We start from the raw sequence: 4,258 nt of genomic DNA, 5'->3' as shown, positions 1-4,258 counted from the left end.
AAATTAAAATGCACACTCAATAGACTATGACTGTCAGAAGAAAAAAACCTGAGTTCAACACTGTTTTGTGGGAAAATGTAGCTGCAAAAATATACCTATTCACTTCGCCCCTTTTTTAGCTAATGATAATCAAATTGGGGTTATTGTTGGATCTGCGTCCTTCCACCTTGATATAATAAACAAGGGATATGAGACAGTAAAAACTCCCATTGAAATCAAAACTTTTTTGGGGATCATATATTTCGACCCCGAAACGTTTTTTTCCATGCAATCCAGTGAAAACAGTAGTCTCTGGCCTTTCACACTAGTTTTCACTTTTTGTTTAATGAATGAACATAGTCGTTCCCTGCTTCTGCCGTGCTTTCCGCTATGTTAACTTAAATATTGAAGCTTCCCGGCTTCCCCGTTAAGTCCCCCCTCCAAATAAGATTCCTGTGTTTCCCGCTAACTTTCGCAATAAACTCAAGATTCCCGAGATTTCCTGCACGTTTAATCGGACAAAATATTGTTTACCGGGTTTCCCGACAAGTTAACCGGGAAAAACTAAGATTCCCCGTTTTTCCGGGCAGGGTTTCGGAGATTCGATGCAATGAGATTATACTAGTATGAAAGAGAATAGCAGTAGCACTTAATTCTACCTTTATTCCAATAAAGTACCTAAAAGAGTGACTAAATGCAGACTTGAAAAAGAAAACACTCCGCAATCTAGTTTTTAGAGGTTACACAAAATAGCAAAGTCAACGTTATACAAGATCTTTTGAACTGACTGATGGTCGGAAGCACAAAAGACAATTATGGGATTATGAGACCCTTGAGATACTAAACAGTACTTGACCTTTGAGGCCGGTATGACCGAAGCAACTTTTTTGCAACCCTTGCTGCAAAACATCGTTACCACCAACAGGCAGTACTCGTGTTTTTTTTCATTGTTCTGAAGTTCTTGTTTGTTTTTGTTTGGTGGGAGCCTCCTAGTCATACTGATAGCACCCCAGGTTGAGGTGCCACCCGGAAGTGACCCCTGATCAGACCGTGCCAGACGAAAGTTACCTTTGATCAGACCCTCCCATACCAAAGTATCCTCTGATTAGACTAAAGTGCGCTCGAAACACCGTGTGCGCTCTAAGTGCGCTCAAAACTGTCTCTGATCAGACCTTCCCAGACGGAAAAGACCTCTGATCAGACCATAATCAGATCATTGTCCAGACGATTGTGCGACCATGTCCCAGTCCAAACCCAGACCATTGTCCAGACGATTGTGCGCTCAAAATCACTTCTGATCAGACTATTGTGCGTTCAAAAGTTACTCCTGATCAGACTATTGTGCGCTCGAAATCACCTCAACGCACGAAATTTGTTATAATATATTCATTTCAAACAAAATGACGTTGGCATTATTATATTCATCTAAAGAAAAGACCATTCTAAAAATATTATTGCTAAAGAAAAGATAACCCAACTGCTGAGTAAAAAACTATTTAGTATACATTAGTGCATATTTCCAACTCAATGGATAAATTTAGACAGCTTTCCATATAAAACATCGTATTCTACAGTTAAACAAAATTTCCTTGTAAAGGGACTGACATGTTCAATCAGTTGGACCCCTTTGGTTCTGATCAAAGACAACAGACTGTAGATCTGTCTGTGATCAGAATGCTGCTTTTTGTTGCCTCTTGACAGAGCCGACATTTCTCTGTAAAAAAAACAAAAAATCAAAAAAAAAATTCGCTCGAAATGGTCTCTGATCAGACTAATGTGCGCTTGAATCCGCTTCTGATCAGACCATTCCCATCCTGAAGTGAATTCTAATCATACCATCCCCAGACCAAAGTGACCTCTGATCATCCCATCCCCAGACCAAAGTAACCTCTGACCATACCATCCCCAGACCGAAGTGACCTCTGACCATACCATCCCCAGACCGAAGTGACCTCTGATCATACCATTCCCAGACCGAAGTGACCTCTGATCATACTATTGTGCGCTGGAACCAAATTCCAGACCCTGTAATTTTGGTCTGGGAACACACCGTGTGCGTTGGACTTGGTCTGATCAGAGGTCACTTCTGGATGGCACTTCACCCTGGGTAGGCCTGGGAATAAAAAAAATAATGACTTACATGCCCTTTCTTCTTCTCAGACCAATTGATTTGCCCCCCCCCTCCCCATTGTGGGAAAATGTAGCTGCAAAAATATACCTATTCACTTCGCCCCTTTTTTAGCTAATGATAATCAAATTGGGGTTATTGTTGGATCTGCGTCCTTCCACCTTGATATAATAAACAAGGGATATGAGACAGTAAAAACTCCCATTGAAATCAAAACTTTTTTGGGGATCATATATTTCGACCCCGAAACGTTTTTTTCCATGCAATCCAGTGAAAACAGTAGTCTCTGGCCTTTCACACTAGTTTCCACTTTTTGTTTAATGAATGAACATAGTCGTTCCCTGCTTCTGCCGTGCTTTCCGCTATGTTAACTTAAATATTGAAGCTTCCCGGCTTCCCCGTTAAGTCCCCCCTCCAAATAAGATTCCTGTGTTTCCCGCTAACTTTCGCAATAAACTCAAGATTCCCGAGATTTCCTGCACGTTTAATCGGACAAAATATTGTTTACCGGGTTTCCCGACAAGTTAACCGGGAAAAACTAAGATTCCCCGTTTTTCCGGGCAGGGTTTCGGAGATTCGATGCAATGAGATTATACTAGTATGAAAGAGAATAGCAGTAGCACTTAATTCTACCTTTATTCCAATAAAGTACCTAAAAGAGTGACTAAATGCAGACTTGAAAAAGAAAACACTCCGCAATCTAGTTTTTAGAGGTTACACAAAATAGCAAAGTCAACGTTATACAAGATCTTTTGAACTGACTGATGGTCGGAAGCACAAAAGACAATTATGGGATTATGAGACCCTTGAGATACTAAACAGTACTTGACCTTTGAGGCCGGTATGACCGAAGCAACTTTTTTGCAACCCTTGCTGCAAAACATCGTTACCACCAACAGGCAGTACTCGTGTTTTTTTTCATTGTTCTGAAGTTCTTGTTTGTTTTTGTTTGGTGGGAGCCTCCTAGTCATACTGATAGCACCCCAGGTTGAGGTGCCACCCGGAAGTGACCCCTGATCAGACCGTGCCAGACGAAAGTTACCTTTGATCAGACCCTCCCATACCAAAGTATCCTCTGATTAGACTAAAGTGCGCTCGAAACACCGTGTGCGCTCTAAGTGCGCTCAAAACTGTCTCTGATCAGACCTTCCCAGACGGAAAAGACCTCTGATCAGACCATAATCAGATCATTGTCCAGACGATTGTGCGACCATGTCCCAGTCCAAACCCAGACCATTGTCCAGACGATTGTGCGCTCAAAATCACTTCTGATCAGACTATTGTGCGTTCAAAAGTTACTCCTGATCAGACTATTGTGCGCTCGAAATCACCTCAACGCACGAAATTTGTTATAATATATTCATTTCAAACAAAATGACGTTGGCATTATTATATTCATCTAAAGAAAAGACCATTCTAAAAATATTATTGCTAAAGAAAAGATAACCCAACTGCTGAGTAAAAAACTATTTAGTATACATTAGTGCATATTTCCAACTCAATGGATAAATTTAGACAGCTTTCCATATAAAACATCGTATTCTACAGTTAAACAAAATTTCCTTGTAAAGGGACTGACATGTTCAATCAGTTGGACCCCTTTGGTTCTGATCAAAGACAACAGACTGTAGATCTGTCTGTGATCAGAATGCTGCTTTTTGTTGCCTCTTGACAGAGCCGACATTTCTCTGTAAAAAAAACAAAAAATCAAAAAAAAAATTCGCTCGAAATGGTCTCTGATCAGACTAATGTGCGCTTGAATCCGCTTCTGATCAGACCATTCCCATCCTGAAGTGAATTCTAATCATACCATCCCCAGACCAAAGTGACCTCTGATCATCCCATCCCCAGACCAAAGTAACCTCTGACCATACCATCCCCAGACCGAAGTGACCTCTGACCATACCATCCCCAGACCGAAGTGACCTCTGATCATACCATTCCCAGACCGAAGTGACCTCTGATCATACTATTGTGCGCTGGAACCAAATTCCAGACCCTGTAATTTTGGTCTGGGAACACACCGTGTGCGTTGGACTTGGTCTGATCAGAGGTCACTTCTGGATGGCACCTCACCCTGGGACGTGTACTACACAGGTTCTCAATTCCTGTTGACCAATTTCCATCAAAATAATTCAGCGCTTTCTCATA

The sequence above is a fragment of the Convolutriloba macropyga genome, chromosome 4 (genome assembly GCF_964194025.1).
Source record: "Convolutriloba macropyga chromosome 4, txConMacr16.3, whole genome shotgun sequence".
In the NCBI taxonomy this organism is placed as follows: domain Eukaryota; kingdom Metazoa; phylum Xenacoelomorpha; order Acoela; family Convolutidae; genus Convolutriloba; species Convolutriloba macropyga.
Note: the sequence above shows the minus strand (reverse complement) of the source record.